The 17,583-nt window shown below is 42.2% G+C and overlaps 1 protein-coding gene across 1 annotated transcript in view; it reads left to right on the top strand.

Annotated features, from left to right (window-relative positions):
• FBXW8 (F-box and WD repeat domain containing 8) overlaps positions 1–17,583 on the top strand; it is a 112,469-nt gene that overhangs the window by 31,802 nt on the left and 63,084 nt on the right. The window lies entirely within an intron of this gene.

Below are 17,583 nucleotides of genomic sequence, written 5' to 3' on the forward strand. Positions count from 1 at the left end.
AAAAGCTGTATTGAATAACTCTTATTGGCAGTATTTGGTGCTTTTAACACACAACATATGCCCAGGAGGAAAGCTGTCTTCCCATTTTGTCCTTTTATTTATGTTTACTCAGATTTCAAGATTAATGCTGATTACGGGCATCAGAGAACTATTTTGAGTAAACATTTGTAACATGTCCTGCAAGTTTGAGATGAGTGCCATAGAAAGACATTACATCTACTTATACTAAGTACCAAAAAGTGAGCCAGAAAGCACCTTTGTTACGAACTAGCTGGGTGAACATGGGCAGCTCAGTTAACTTCTTTAGGCCTCATTTTTCTGATCATGAGAAGATTAAACAAGGTGATTTCTGATGTCTTTTCCATTTCTGGCATTCCATGATTCTATGACATATCAGTGAAGAGGCGTTTCTGAAACTTGAAAAGATACAAGATTCAAGGCTGAGGTGTTTGTCATTTGGATTATCCTAGTCTAAGAAAGCCAAACATGGACTTCCCATTCTAGAAATGGTCTTCGTAAGGTGAACACCACCAGCAGTATGTCAGTCCTTCCTTCGTTATCTCTTCTGCTGTCCAAGATTTGTCCTTCAGCTTAGGCCAGCACGAAAGGCAGGAGATGCCAGAGTTTCATGGATCAATAGAATGAAACTTGATCTGTAGGTCAAAGCAGGCTTCTAGCATCTCTTCTTTCTAAAAGAGCCTTACGTTTATGGCCTAACAGCAAATAATTCAATCTCGCCTGTATGTACAGCATCTTGTGTTTTTCATTAAAATTTTATCCAGTGGTTACGATGCTTGTTTTCTGGGTCAGATCTTGAATCCCTTTTCATTTGAGACAGTGGTGTTTGTGGTTACCTCACTCCCAATCAATGTTGTGTTCACCAGGCTTTCTACAGTTATGTTTCTCTGAGGATTTTCTTAAAGAGCCAGTAACCATTTCACTATCTCTTTGCTGTGTGTTTTTCTTTCATTCCTTCTTTTTAGTTTTCTTTTACACAAAGGGAACCTGATAAGAACATCCAGGTTTAGTAGTTTTTTGCATTTAGGCCTAAAGTGTATGTATCAAATAGTTTCTCTTTTACATACTAAAATATATTTTACTCTGTGGTCTATAGAGATTACCTTTGTAGTATCTCTTATATCCCTTTCTTCTTTTTCATTCTCTCCACTAAAAGAACTTATAGATAAGATTGGAACCACCGTCCATTATCTTCGAGAAGCCATGCTTCTTAGGAGAGGCATCAGAAGACAAGAGATGGATAAATATACTGATTTTCCAAAATGGAGTTGGGGAGGGAGGAGGCAAATGAAAAGCATTTATTTAAGATGGATTCCAAAAACTGCACGAATATTAATTCCTAACAAAACTCTGGAAGAAATTGTTGAATACCTTGTGGACACTTGAAAAAAGAAAACCTTGTTGATAAGCGCAGGATTTGCTAAGAGCAAATCATATCAAACTGCCATCATTTCCTTTTTTGATGAGATTAGAAGAATGGTAGATCAAGAGGACACCATGACATTCTTGTATCTTGATTTCAAGAAGACATTTGGCCGAATCCTTCACGGTTCAGTTTCTTACTAGACAAAATGGGAGCAGAGTGAGCTGGATGAGAGTACAGTTAAGTGGTTCAAGAATAATGTTGCATTCTATGTTTATAGGCTGGTGGGGCTCAGCATGAAACAGCAGTGTTCTCTCATTCCTAAAACAACATTAATAAAATTTCAGTCGACATTAATAGGCATAGAGTGTCCGTGTTAAGAGAGGACCTGATGTTTTCTGTCCTGACCAGATCATACTCTCAATGTAGTAAGGCCATCCTTTTACAGCTCCCTAATTAACTCACTATCCTGCTCATCACAGTGGCTCTTTGAAATCTTTTCATCCCTTTTCAAATATCCTGTGGTTCTTTCTTCTTCCACTTTCTCAGCTGAGAACCTTGCCTCACGTTTCACTGAAAATATTGAGGCCATTCGCCTAGAGTTCTCTTTTCTCCTTTCTTCCTCATCTCACATCACCCAGATGCCTCCTGCCACTATCCCCTCCCTCCTCCCTGTCTCACATGAAGACATGGCCTTTCTCCTTGCCAAGGCCAACTCCTCTCCATGCACAAGTCATCTCATTCCATTCTGTCATTTCCAGCGAGTTGCTGCCTCTATCATTCCCACTCTCATTTATCTTTGATCTCTTCTGTCTACTCAGTACTCCTTTGTTTGGGTTTTTTTTTTTTTTTTTGGCCTGGAAACATGCGCTCAAAAAGCCCTCAGTTGATCTGTCCATCTCCACTAGTTATCGTCCCATATCTTTGCTTCCCTTTTGTGGCTAAACTTTTGGAGAGGGTCGTCTACAATAAGTGTCTTTCCTTCCTCTCACTTTCCTCTTCTTAACTCTCTACAGTCTGGCTTCCAGTCTCATCATTCCACCGAAATTTTCTCTCCAGAGTTAAGAGTGATCTCTTAATTGCCAAATCGAATGGTCTTTTCTCAGTCCTCATTCTTTTTGACATCTCTGCAGCCTTTGACACTGTTGGTTGACTTCTTCTCCTGGATCCTTTCTTCTCTCTATTTCTGTCACACTGTTTTATCCTGGTGCTCCTCCTACCTGTCTGAATGCTCCTTTTCAGTTTCTTTTGCTGGATCTTCATTCAGGTCACATCCACTAAAGGTAGGCATTCTGTAGGGCTCTGCCCTGGATCCTCTCTTCTCCTTCTGTACTGTTTTACTTGGTGATCCCATCAGTTTCCATCGGTTCAGTTATCATCTCTATACTTAGGATTTGCTGGTCTACTTATCTAGCCCTAACCTCCCTCCCTCCCTTCCTCTCTCTCTCTCTCTCTTTCTCTCTCTCTCTCTCAATTGTTTGTGGCATTAAACAAACAAACACACTCACAAACACACACACACACACACACACACATCTGGTAGGTCATGTGTAGATATACTGTATATAAAGCTGAATTTAAAAGGACTTTCCTATTGGGATTAGCTACTTCATTCTGGAGCATCATGCCTGTCCTGCTTGTGAGATCAATAGTTCACTTGTCCCATGTTCACGTTGCTTACTGCACACTTCCTAATAAACTGTGAAGTGAGCTGACTCAGATGGTGAACGTTAGCAGAGATGACCGCATTAAAAAAGTCCTGTGTATAGTACGTATTGTCATGGAGATGCTGTTGCTCAAAATCCTTGAACAGCGGGTTCTCTGATCAGGCCCTCTCTTTTGATGTGTTTCTTAGTGTGTGAGGCTGCTGTGACTGAGGTAGTAAAGTATATTTGACTTTTAAATGAAGGTGTTTTGCTTTTGATTTCTACCAAGAAAGGTGAATTTGAAAGATGATTTTAAAAACAAAATATCTTCCACTGTTGTTAAAAAAAGTTCCGGCTAGGTGCGAGTCCAGACCCACATCACCAGCTGCTTATTGGACATCCAGAACTGGATGTCTCATAAAACTCAACCCGGAATGTCCAAACTGAACTCATTGTCTTTCCCTGGTACTCTCTCTACTTCCAAATGGCCCTAGTACTGTTGGGCCACCACCATCCTCCCAATCGTGGAGGCTCACAAACTAGGTGTTTTCCTTGACTCCTCACTCTTTCTCATCCCTTATTTTCAGTTCAATTCAGTAAACATTTATGAAGTGCCTACTATGTGCAAGGCATTCTGCTAAACACTTGAGAAAGAGGCAAAATAAAGTCTCGGCCTTCATGAAGCTTACAATCCATTGGGGGAGACGACGTGCAAAGAAACAGAGGCACACAAGCTTTATGCAGCATAAGTGGGAAATAATTAACAGAGGAAAGCACTGGAATTAGGAGGGGCTGGGAAAGGCTTCCTGGGCAGGTAGAATTTGGGTTGGGACTCAAAGGAAGCCGAGAAGGTCAGTAGTAGGAGTAGAGGAGGGAGAACATTCCAGGCATGGAGGACAGCCAGAGAGAATGCCCAGAGCCCAGAGATGGAGGGGCTTGTTTGTGGAACAGCCAGGAGGCTGGGGTTACTGGATCAAAGAGTACATGGGGGAGTAAGGTGTAAGAAGACCAGAAAGGTGGAAGGGGACAGGTTGTGAGGGTCTTTGAACACCAATCAGATGATTTGGTATTTGCTCCTGGAGGTGATAGGGAACCACTGAAGTTTATTGAGTATGTGTGTGTCTGTGGTGTGGGAGGGTGAAAGGGGTTGACATGATCTGACTTGCACATTAGGAAAATCGCTTTAGTAGCTGGATGGAGGTGGGGAGAGGCCCGAAGCAGGCAGAGTCACCTGCAGCTATTGCAGTAGTCTAGGGGTGAGGGATGAGGTCCTGTCCCAGGGGGGTGGCAGGGTCAGAGGAGAGAAGGGGGCACATTGAAGAGACATTGCAGATGCGGAATCAGCAGGCCTTGGCAATAGCCAAGGGGATCTGGGGGCTGAAAGATAGTGAGGAGTCCAGGATGACTCCTAGGCTGTGAGCCTAAGGGATTGGGAGGATGGCAGTGCCCTCTCCAGTCGATTTGACATCGCTCTGCTACTGCCACCACCCTGCTGCCAGCCCTCATCTCCTCCTGTTTAGACATTGCAGTAGCTGCTGGTGGATCTGCCTGCCTCTAGTCTCTCCCCACTCCAGTCCATCTTTGCATTGGCTGCCAAATAAATCTTCCTGAAGTATAGATCTGACTCCAGTCTCCTGCCTAGCTCCCTTCTTCCTTTCCAGTCTTCTTATGCCTTGCTCCCCTCCACGTCCTGTGAGACTCAATAACAACAGCCTCCTTGCTATTTCTCAGATACGACGCTCCCCATCTTCTGACCTTGGCCGTTTTCACTGGCTGTCCCCCATGCCTGGAACGATTTCCTTCCTGATCTCTGCCTCTTGGCTTCCAGCCTAGTCTCAGCTAAAACCTCACCTTCCCTGAGGAGCCTTTCCTAACCCCCTTAATGCCGGTGCCTTCCTTCTGCTGATTGTATCTGTTTCATCCTGTGGATAGCTTTTCTACACAGGTGTTTGTATGTTCTTTCCCCCATTGGACTGTGAGCTCCTTGAGGGCAGGGATTGTTTTTTGCCTCTTTTTGTATCCTCTGTGCTTAGCATAGCACCTGACACTTGAAAAATGCTTATTGACTGACTGACATCATATGAGAACAGTAGAGGGAATGCTGAAGGCTGTTTAGTCTGAGAAGAGAAAAATTAAGAGGGAGCATTTTTGAAAGTCTCCTCTCTGGAAGAGAGAATAGGCCGGCTTTGGGGCTTCAGAGACCCAGTCAGAAGGACCGATGTGGGGAAGTTACAGGGTGGAGACTTCAGCTCAGTATAAGGCAGAACTTTGTAACAGCCAGAGCTGCCCATCGTGGGCCACGTTACCGCCGGGAGACACCTGTTGTTTGCGGTGTTACAGAAGGGTGTGGACGTCGTTTGTCTGGAAGTCTTTAGAGGAAATGGCCTGCATTGACTGGAAGTTTGAATTAGACAACCCAGGTCCCTTCAAATGCCATTGAGACACAGCATTGTTCCTCATCATTTTTGGTAGAGGTTAAGATTGCTGTAAGAATAGCATGCTTCTTTTATTTAAGACTGAATCTTTTGTTCTACACTATAGTAACAGTTGGAGAAAAAGGAATTATCTTATTCCATAAGATTATTTTTAAAAAATTCATTCTTTACTCAGACATCAAAAAAAGAGCTTTATCATGAGCACAGCAGATCACAAAAAGAGGGTTCTTTATGAAGCCACGAATCTCCATTTCATATTGCTTGGGTTTTTTTTTTTTTAACCTGAATTTATTCTACATGGATTCTACATGTTGTTTTCAAAACTGTTTTGCTCCTACTTCTTAAAAAGTACTGAAAGGTGAGCCAGCAAATCTCAGTTCTCAATGTACCTTTGTCACTAACTAGCAGTGTATACCTGGGCAACTCAGCTAACTTCTTTGGGCCTCATTTTCCTACTCTGCAAAATGAGAAGATTAGAAGATTTCTAAAGGCTTTTCCATTTCTAGCTTTCTGTTCTGCTTCTCTGTTGTCTTATGTGCATTTAAAAATGTCGCCATGGCCTTGTTGCTGTAAGGTTTTGTAATTGTACATGATTGCCCCCTTCTTACTCCTTCCTCATCAGGAGTTTTTCTGAACTAATTTCAGAAAGAGAACTTTAATAGAAAATTGAAAGTCTTACCTGTATTTCGAACTGTCTTTCTGGAAACAAAGACTTCACGCAGTTGTAGGAATTTAGGTTGACAGTAATCAGTGGATTTTAGGCGCATCAGTGAGAAAACTGGCCTTGACGCGGCCTACAAAAATATCTGACTCACTGTCCAGTTAGCGCTGTGGTTGGTGGGAGGAGTACTTGGGTAGTGTTAAGGAGACTTGGAGCAGATCTCCTTTGACTTGAGAAGAATAGGTGCTTTCTGAGAGGCCATTATGGAGGGTGAGCGGAGGAGCAAGGATGCTTTTTGGAAATAGCTGCTCCTAGAATCAGGCAGGGCTCGGATGTACATAACCAGAGACAAGAAATGGAGGGACCAGGGTGAGACGCACCGTGCCCCTCTTGCTTTGTGAGTCTCAAAAAGCAACCCCTCCCCCCATTTGCTGCCTCATAGTTTAAAGTGTGTTGAAAACAGGTGACATCATGAGTTCAGAAAGGTCAAATTATAAAACCTGATCTGCAGGTCTAGTTACGAGTTGACATAAAGTGTATTCACTTGACTGCCACCTAGTGAAGGAAAGCATCTCAGGTGAAACCTGGAACAGAAACTTGAGCCTTGTACTCATCGGAGACCCCTGTGCCGGCTCTGCCTCGCCATTAAGCTATTAGCTTACCAAAAAGCTTTTATCAGATGCCCAAGAGTACGGTGGTGTTTGGCAATAAATTCCGTCCTCACTGGTGCTTAGGATTCGTAAGTCTGAAGCATTTCAGCTCCTGTAACAAAGCATGATTTTCTGTTTATATTTGAGGGCCTCCTTTTCTTTTGGTTAAAAAATATTAGCAAAATCATTTGTTTCCAAAATGTTTTCTTTGCAGTACTCATAATTATACTCTCTTCTCTCCCCTCATCTCTATTTTCTTTTTAAAAATTTAGATCTAACTTTTAGTCAACAATTTCCACTCTTCCTGGAAAGCACACTTAATTTATCCTTGCTTCCTTGCAGTACCTGTAAGTGAGAAAATTCCTTGCCTTTCCTCTTTCTTCCAATCATCTCATGCTTTGAAAGAACAATTATTTTTCTCTTTAAAATATGTATTGCATTTTGTCTTACAGTTTATTTTTTATACTGTACCTTTAATTTAAATTCCCAAATCTCCCCAGTGAGGCTGTGATCCTCTAGCCACCAGGTAAACCCTTGTGTGCCCAGCCGTCATAGTTGTAACAGTTCAGATCAACTTCTTAATTGAATGGACTGTGTGTGTGTGTGTGTCTCCCCAAATGCTGTGGACGCCAAAGTAGAGAGCATTTCTAGTGTTCTGTTCAGCATCAGACATCTAGCTTACATGTACTTGAATTCAAACGTCTGCTTCTCTAATTGATTCTCTTTGCCCAGAGCAAGGACTTTATCATTGTCTATAATTAGGGTTTGTTAGATGGAAGTTCTTTACTCAAACATAGACATGAGTCAAAGATAACTTCCTATATTACCTCATTTCTAGCTATTTCATTCCCCATATTTCCCCTAGTAGTAGGAGTAGACTCATTTTATGACTGAACAATCTTTTGTATTAACCTAATTCTTTGACATATTTTTTACTTTCTGGTTGTTGGGTTTTTTTTTTTTGTTTGTTTGTTTGTTTGTTTTCTTTTTGATGAGGCAATTGGGGTTAGGTGACTTGCCCGGGGTCACACAGCTAGTAAGTGTTAAGTGTCTGAGTATGCATTTGAACTCATGTCCTCCTGACTCCAAGGCCAGAGCTCTATTCACTGCACCACCTAGCTGCCCCTACTTTCCGTTTCAACATGAAGCATTCCTCCTTGGATTTTGAAATTTTCTACATATGAGAAATGGATTTTTGGTTGGTTTGGTTAGTATTTCCTTTTTTTCTGGCTAAGTTAGATATTATTTCTGAAGTCTTCCACTAAGTTCTCCTCCGGTGCCTCATCATGGCATGCAATTGGTCTGAGATTGTTGAAGGATATGCCAACAGAGCCCAACCTTTAGTAGGTGCTGCAAAGATGCAAAATGATGCCTATTGTCTTAGAACTGGCCTTAGCCAAGCTCAAAGAGGCTCTTACCAAGCTGGCTGCAGGCTGGCAAATTTGTTGGTCATAGCAACTCTCAGAGACCATCAGATAAGTTGTGAAAGGGTTGCTAGAGCGTGAGGACTATTTGCTAAAAAAGGACGGGGAGTATCTTCCCGGCCAAAGTCACAGCTCCTTGGAGTATTGGACTGTTTGGGGCGTTCCTGGAGTCCCTGGAGGGTAAATCCAGATTGATGATGGTGTTATAAGTTTCCTTATGCACGTATTGTGTTGTTCACATTAAAGCCGTGGACATACTTTCAATGTTTGAAATTCCATTTTCTTAAAAATCTGGCTTTATCCTTTGCTTTTGTGTGACTTTAGAGCTTATTAAAGTTGCTCCTTTGTGACATGGAGGTGACCCTGTCCTCGCTGAGGCTGTGACAATAGTATAGGAGATCTGGCAGGAGATACCAAGCCAGACATGCTTTGAGATGGGCTGGGGAGGACCGGCCTGACTAAATTGTGAGTGGTTCGTCACCAGTTTGGTGGCAAAATGATGACTTTTCCAACCAGAGCAATTCACAGAAAGGTCATCTAAGGTAGAAAGACAAATGTCTTGATCAGTCTTTGTGGGAGCGTCACAGTGCTAAGGTCACAAATTGTTGGTGCATGGAAGTAAGTCCTAGTTATTATGATGACTTAAGCCACTGTCCTGTGAGAAATTTAATCATTCAATTTGTCATTCAGTTCAATTTGGAAGGAAAGCTATGGCCAATCTGAACAGCGTACTAAAAAGCAGAGATATCACCTTGCTGACAAAGGCCAGTTAAGTGAAAGCGATGGTTTTTCCAGTAGCAATGTATGGCTATAAGAATTGAACTATTAGGAAAACTGAATGCTGCAGAATCAACACTTTTGAATTGTGGTGCTAGAGAAGACTTTTAAGAGTTCCTTAGACAGCAAGGAGTTCAAATCAGTCAGTACTTAAAGAAATTAATTCCAGGCTCTTCACTGGAAGGTCAAATTCTGAAGCTGAAGCTTAAATACTTTGGCCAAAATTAAACAGGTCTCATTGGAAAAGACCCTGATGTTGGGAAAGATTGAAGGCAAAATGAAAAAGGGACAGTAGGGGATAAAATGGTTAGGTGGTATCATGGAAACAATCAACCATAAACTTGGACAGGAGTTGAGAGATAGCGGTGGGTGAAAGGGCCGGTGTGCTATGGTCCGTGGGGTCACAGAGTTAGACATGGGTGAACAACAAAAACAGCAACATGGAGTGCACTGTGCTAGGTACTGTGGGACACACAAAAATTAATGACATGTCTTGCTTTCATGAAGCTTGTGATCTAGTCAGAAGATAGGACACACAAATCACTGTAATATAAATACAACATAAGTGTCTAAGAAAGGAGCGACCGATTACCACTGTCCTTCTTTTAGCCTCTTTATTGTATTTCTGAATTTATTAATTTACCTCTGTTGTGAATTATCTTCCAACTTATAATTATGACTGAGGTAAGATATTGATAATGTCATAGAAAGAACATTAAGTTTATTATATCCAGAATAAAAGATAGCCCAGATATCCTTAATAAATACTTGTGAACTCATGCCTGCCTTTATCCATCTTGTGTTCTCCCAGGAGCAATGGAAGCAGCCACAGATTCAATAACTCTGTGTGTAATCATCACTGACTTGCACCCTATTGATTGTGATTAACCGAGATGTATAGAAAATAGTTGGAAGTGTTCTATGCGTGCAGTCTCTTTGAGGCGCCATTAAAAAGTTCATTATTTTCCAGTTGATGTCTTATGAGCTCTGCTTAATGGTGGTAGCAGTATTGTACTACAAAATCTTTATTCTGGGATGAAGTTAATTTTTTGTTTATTGCATGATGGCATTTTATTAAAACGATGTTCCTATTTGTGTTGCTTTGTTGTCTTTGATATTGTACAAAGAAAGTGCATTTTGAAGAGTGACAGTTCCTTGAAATTTCTACATGTTAGAGATAGGAAACTTCCAGACAAGGGGCCTGGCCTGCCTAGTGTCTCCAGAACACTGACTGTGTATACAACTTCTTGTATTGAGGCAGATAAACACCCTTCCTCTGTCTCTGCCCCGAACAAGTACCTTTGGTCTTATCTTCGCTGCTCTCATAGCCTAGAAATTCAGTGATTCTTAAGAGTATTTGGCTTCAGACTCACAACTCCTGATAATTTCTTGTTGCCCATTTTAAAGCATGGATGTAACAGTGCTGGTATGCCACAGTCCTCCCACTTGGCTGGATGCCATCCAGTAGGGATAAGCCTGCGGGTCTGCCTTCGTTACCCCCCTCCCCCATATACATTTCCTTGATGACACCATTAATTCTAGTTCTGTTTCAGAGCTCGTGTTGTTGCCTGCTCACATACATACATTAATTCCTTGGAGAGTGTAGTTTTCCGTGACTCAAAGTCATGCAACAGCACTGGTATGATATCTCTCTGTATTAAGAAGATGGGCCTTGGATTCTGGGAGAATTTCAAGATCACAAAGGCAGCGTTGAAATTTCCTTAGGGCAATACAACCTGTTTCTACACACATATGCTCGCGCACACACACACACACACACACACACACACACACACAAACACACACATAACACCACACACACAGCACACACACACACACAACACCACACACCACACACATATACACACTACACACACACATACCACACAGACAACACACAGAACACACCACACACACATACTACCACATACACACATATACACATAACACCACACACCATACACATACACGCACACATATAACACCACACACCACACACATACACACATAGCACACACACATACACGCCACACATACACACTACCAGACACACACACACACACATACACACTACCAGACACACACACACACACACACACACACACACACACACACACACCCCTTCATACTCTTCAGTCCAATGACAGCTGCCTCCAGGCTGTTCCTTAAACAAGACAGTCCACGCCAGACTCCAGACATTTTCTCTGGCTGTCCCTCCTCATCTTCGCCTCCTCTTTTCCTTGACTTCCTTCGAGTCCCAGCTAAAAGCCTCCCTTCTACAGGAAGCCTTTCCAGATTCCCACATTTCTGATGCCTCCCTTGTCTTGTCTGCACTTTATCTTGCCTGTATCTTGATTGTGTGTAGATGTTTGCTGTTGTCTACCCTGTTAGATTGTGAACTCCCTGAGGGCAGGGACTGACTCTGGCCTTTCTTTGTTTCCCCAGGGCTTAGCTTAGTGCTGGGCACACAGTAGGTGCTTAATAAATGTTTATTGAGGGAATGTCGTTATTTTGCATATATTTTGCATTTATTCATCTGTGTACACATTGGTTGGCCTCAGAAGAATGTAAGCTCCTTCGGGCATAGACTTCACTTTTGTCTTTGTGTCCCCAGAGCTTCACACAGTGCTTGGCACACAGACACAGTAATAACAGGTGATACTTACATAGCGCTTTAAAGTTTACAAAGCACTTTGGGTGTGTGTTATCTTATTTGATCTTTGTGATACCCTGGGAGGTAGGTGCCATTATTATTCCCATTTTACAGATGAGAAAACTGAAACATTGAGAGTTTAAGTGATTTGCCCAGGGTCACACAGCTAGTTAAGTAGACTGAGACTGGATTTGAACTCAGGTCTTCCTTACTGTGCCTCCTAACTGCCTCAGTAATAGAAAGGCTTGTTGAATTGACTTAAATTGTTTCCTATACTTACACATTCTGCTGCCTTCTGTTTTAGAGATAGTTCATCCTGTCAGGTTCCCAGTTTTGATTGCTAATTATCTTTCCCTCCATCACAACCTCTCTTTGTCACCAGAGAGGATGAAGCTGGTAGAAGCGAAGGACCATGATTGACATTAGTGACTTGGAGTCAGAAGATGTCCTTCTGCCCCACTGCTCCTTAGCCAGACTCCAGTGGCTGGTTTTTGCGCTTTTTTCTTTCCTTTTAGTCCTCGCTTAATGCTTCAGCCTCTGAGGGTATTTACAGGTCATCTGAGTGAGAATGTTTCTGGAAGCATTGTTTGTTGGAAGGTACAACCTTTGACCAGACTTTGTGCCTGGTCACTGACATGTGCCCTTGGCCTTGGCCATCATGCTTGCCATGTCTATTGGGCTTCACAGTTTACAAAGGGGTTTACCCACAACATCTCCTCCAAACTCTCCCTGTGAGGGAGCCGCGTATTCTGGGTTTGCCTGTTTTCCAGGCAAAGGGAAAGGCCTAGAGGGGTCATGGCTGTGCCTGTGGGCACACAGCTAGGAAGTGTCCACTGTGAGCCCAGGCCCTTCTGGCTCTGGGGCCTGAGCTTTCTATTGCCCTCTATTTTCTAATGTTTAGCAAGTAAAATATACTTTTACCCAGAACTAGGCCAGGCACTGTGGGGGCAGTGCTCTCCGTGAGAAGGAAGGTTAGCTTTTGCCTTGCAACTCCGTCTTTCTTTTTTGATTTTTCATCTCTGTCCTCAAGTGAGATAAGTATCTGATTGTTTATTGAAGACTGGCTACTTAGTCATAACTCCCGAGGGTTTGGGGTTGGCTCAGAATTGATGTGTTGTGAGAAGTTCATACCTGCCTTCTCCCTGCCCTTTTAACTGAAAATCAGGCATACTTTGTTAAAACCTGCCTCTGTAGAGTTAAACAGCCTCAATGCACATTTAAAAAATTGGGAAGAGCAGTAGGATCCCTGATTTGTTCCATAGAATGGGACGCTTAGCCATTGGTTTGGAAAAAGCCTCGCTCCCTCTTTTTGTTGTTTGTGAATTCATGTCAGCTCATATATTAGTTGCAGTTGTACTTTGCACCAACACCAATTAGCCAGCCATCAACACTGAGGTCCAAAGGCTTTCTGACAATGCCACTTCATACTAGTGTCTTAATTGGTTGAGTGGAATTGTCATTAGGCAATGATAAAGACATCTGGAGCTCTGCAGAGAGAGCAGCCTTTGCTCCTCCCTCCCTTCCACATTTATTTTGTCTTCTCCGGGCCAGTACAGCTTGATCTTTTTAGATGCCATTTAGGTTTTTGTCCTGCCCGCCTACCTGCGATGTTTTACATCTGTGAAACTGTCTGCTTTTTTTTTTTACCACCAGTTCGTCCCACATGTGTCAGGTTGCAGTGCCAGCTGAAATGGGGTGTTTATCACCCCACCCCATTCCCATCAACATAAGAGACCTGGAGATGTTAGTATTCACCTCCTGGGTTATTCTGCAGCAAAACTGTTCTATCGTTAGCTTCCACATCTGCCACAGTGAGTGGAGATCATTCAAGCAGATATTTACCAAAAAAAACTCATCAAAGCTTATCAAAACAAAATCAACTGATGGTATCCTTTATATAATGAATTATTTGAATAAGAAATGTTTTTATGGATGGTTAGCTCTTGATTTCTTTCAGGGGCTGATTAATCAACTTATGGGTTATTCAGCTTCCTTCTGTTGTCTTTCTCTGTTCTTTGCCTTTGGGGTGTTGTACTGATCATTAGCCCTGCCGCTGTAGAGGCAAAAAGGTAGTGAGTTCTTGTGGACATTTGAGTTTGAGGTGTCCACGGGACTTCTAGTTTCAGTTAGTGATTGTGGGACTAAACTTGAAGGGAGAAACTGGGGTAAGATCTGCTGATTTGGGAGTCATTGCCGTAGGCATTCTAGTTAGAGGTCACCACAAGAGTTTGAGAGAGAAGAAAAGAGGAGTCAGGACGGAGCCTTGTACCACACTCACAGTTAAGGCTGATGCGGCAGCAAAGGAGGATGAGGACTGGTGGGATGGCAGGGAGGAGAACCAGGAGAGAAGAAAGTCACGAACATCCAGAGAAGAAAAAGTATGCAGGAGTTGGAGTGTGCTCAGTAGGGTGAGATGCAGCAGAGAGGTCGAGAAGGATGGGGTCAGAGAAGAAACCGTTCGATTGGACAATTAAGACAATGCCATGTAAACATACACATGCATGCATACATACACACACATACATGCATACACGTGTACATGGGCACACCCTAAATTCAGTGTACCACTTCAGTGTGGTCTTAGACGTGTCACACTCCGTCTGGCAGTGATTAACACAGCTCCATGTAGTGTCTTTAATAACTATTAAAGGAGTTGTAATAAAACAAAAGTAATAGAATAAAAGTGAAGGAGGGTGGTATTGGGCTGCAATCTGGAAAGAATGGAGAGCCAAGGATTGGGGTTTGGCTCTTTGATCGCCAGTCCTACTTGCACCACCGCATGCACAGTGAATGTTTCGATATCCTGTAAAATGAAGGAACAACAGACGAACATTAATCTTGTTTTAGAAGAAATCCGACTCGTTCTCCTCTTGACTGCATGCACTGTCAGTGCACACCTTCTAAAGTCACTTCTGCAGGTACGAGTGAGGAATTCTCAGATTGCTGTGAGTTTATGATAATCTGTTCTCCAGCCCTCTTCCCGGGACTTGGACGGTGTATTTAGGATGATGAGATTCTAGAGTTGGAAGAAATCTTCTAGTTCAGCTCCCTCACCTTCCAGATGAGGAACTCAAAGCACAAGTTCTAAGGTCACTTCCTCTCAGTTGGCCTCAGTTTATAGTGTAATAGTTTATAGCGTAATAACTTACAAGTATAAACCAGTCACATATTCAGCAGGTGTTTCCTTGGAAGCTATTCAGCCTAGGCTTCTGGGATCAGTGCTACCATAGGGTCTGGGGAGGTTAATGGACCTTTGCATGTAGCATATTCTCCTGCACTGTCCGTGGCTCTATTCCCACACATTGCTCTCTCCGCCTAAGGTGGGGTGACTACTATATCGTAAAATCTGCCCCAGATGGCTTTGGCTACACTAAGAACTGACTTCACTGACTAGAGTTCACATGGGGCTGTGTGTGTGGGGAGAGTGATGGGGGTGAGGCCGCACGGTTTGGAACAGCTCGAAGGCCCTGGGGAACGTTGCCATTCACCCGCCATCCACCCTAGGTGACTGGTGGAGTACAGGGAGCCAAGGCCGGGGATGGAGAGTGCCACAATCTCACGTCTTTACTGACTGACATTTAGGCATGGGCTAGTAGCTGCTCTTGTCCTTGTGTCTAGCACTCGCTTGTAATTTTACTGGTTGGGCCATTCTTTGGTGCCAGTCTGCCTCCTAGTTCCCCTGGACCGTTTGCAGGAGTTTTAAAAACTCAAAATTTTAAACCAAATATTGTAATGAAACTCTGCTTTCTTAGGAAAGAGCTCATTCTGAAAGTAGTCTGTTATAAAAGTAAGTTTCATAATAATACTACCCCATCCAATTCAAAACCAGGCTGGTCAATCAATTTTTGACTAAAAAACATGTAAGTGGTTATAAGAGAAGTTGGAAAAGTCAACTGTGGGACTTGAATGAAAATCTTGCTCATTGATATAATTGCAGCAGGATTATTCCCATCATTTGTATTTGTTCTCTTCACAATTAACAGTACGATTTAAACTTTAAAAGTATTAAGGTGGTAGAAAACAGTATAAATAAAATTGGAATAAATGTTTAATATTTTAAGGATTAAACATTTAATATTCAAGGATTATTAAATTGCTGCTTGTTATATATGAACAATACATATTTCAAGATAAGCTCAGAATATGAAATTATGTCCTTGTGTTTTCATTATTTTCCATTTCAGTGTTTTTAGTACATATTGTACTTTTACCATGTATTATTACTGCCCTTAGAATGTGCAATCAAACACATTCTGGATTCTTTCCAGAAACAAAAATTTAAAAAAAGATCAGTCAGTAAACTTCATTAGACACTTTCTATGTGCCAGGCATTGTGCTATGCATTGATCCCTTCCCTTAAGGAATCCGTAGTCAAATGGGGTGACAACGTTCAAACAACAATATAAAAAACAAGTTATTTATAGTTGTATATAGGATAAATTAGAAATAATCAATAAAGAGAAGGCCCTAGAATCAGGAGGGATCAGGAACTTAGAACTTGGAAAGTCAGGGAAGCCAGGAGGCCGAGAGGAAGGAAATCAGTCACTGGAGGACAGCTAGTGAAAATGCCCAGAGTTAGGATGTAGCATGTCTTGTGTGAGGAATAGCAAGGATACCAGTGTCGTTGGATCTCACTCAGAGTATGTGGTGGGGTGGGGTGGGGTGAGGCAGAAAATGACTGGAAAAAAAGCGGGGGAGGCAGGTTATGGAGGGTTTTGAATGGCCAACAGAAGGTTTAATATTTCGTAATGGATGTGATAGGGAGCCAATGGAGTTTATTGAGTTGGGGGTGGGGGGGGTGTAGTCAGAGCTACGCTTTAGGAAAATTAATTTGATAGTCGAGTGAAAGATGGACTGGAGTGAGGAAAGGCTCGTGGTGAGGAGACCAACCAGTAGCTATTCCAGTAGTCTAGGCATAAAGTTTTGAGGGCCTGAACCAGGGTGGTGGCATTGTCAGAGGAAAGAATGAGGCATTTTCAAGAGATTAAGAGTAGTAATGAAAAGTTGGCTGTGGGAGAGAGAGTTAAAAGGTAAAGTAATTGTAGCGTTTGTGTTCATGTTCAAGTAGGCTTTAGTTAAAATAGAAGGGGAGAGAAGAGTTTAAAAACTGAAAAACAAGGAACAAAACTAAGGGAAAGGAAGAATAAATGGATGAGTAAGGACTTTGAGTGGGCAAGCTACAGGTTATTCTCATTTCTACTTGTCTTTTATTTCATATATGATCTGATTTCTTTTAGGCTTCAGATATATGGAGATAAACTTATTTCTATATTTCACATAATACATAATCAAAATATATGTGTTGCTTCAAAAGTTGGTAAGAGATTAATTACCAGGGTAATCACCAGATAATAATACTTACCAGATAATAATAATTATTGTATTTGATGATACAATAAAAATACTAAAATCCCCTTTTCTTCATTTGAGCTTGGCTTACTTAAAAGCAATTTAACAACTCCTAAACATTTTATTGACATTTTTTGTTTTTATATCCATCTCTTCCCACCCCCATTGAAGCCTCCCTTCCAACAAAGAACAGTGAAAATCAACAGACCTGGTGACCATGTCTGACAGAGGATATGACTTCATCCATAGCTCTCTAACTCTCCATCACAAGAAGGGAGATGTGTGTCATCTTCTGTTTTACGGGACCAAGTTTGGGCCAGAACAGTTATTCAGAATTCAGCTTGCTTAAAGTGTTTGCTTTGTGGTAGTCATAGCATTTAGTGGTACCCTGGGCCCGCTTCCCTCCGCATTCGTTCATATAAGCCCTCCCATGTGGATTTGAATTTCTTACATTGATGACTTCTCATCTGGGCTTTTTCTCTGGCTGTCCCCCATGTGTGGAACTTTGTCCTCTACTTCGACTAGTGATCTCCATGGTGTCCTTGAAGTCCTGTCTGAAGTCCCATCTTTTATTGGAAGCCTTCTCTTAGTTCTAGTGCCTTCCCTC

Source organism: Vombatus ursinus, unplaced genomic scaffold (assembly GCF_900497805.2).
Source record: "Vombatus ursinus unplaced genomic scaffold, bare-nosed wombat genome assembly UNPS02001287.1, whole genome shotgun sequence".
Taxonomy (NCBI): domain Eukaryota; kingdom Metazoa; phylum Chordata; class Mammalia; order Diprotodontia; family Vombatidae; genus Vombatus; species Vombatus ursinus.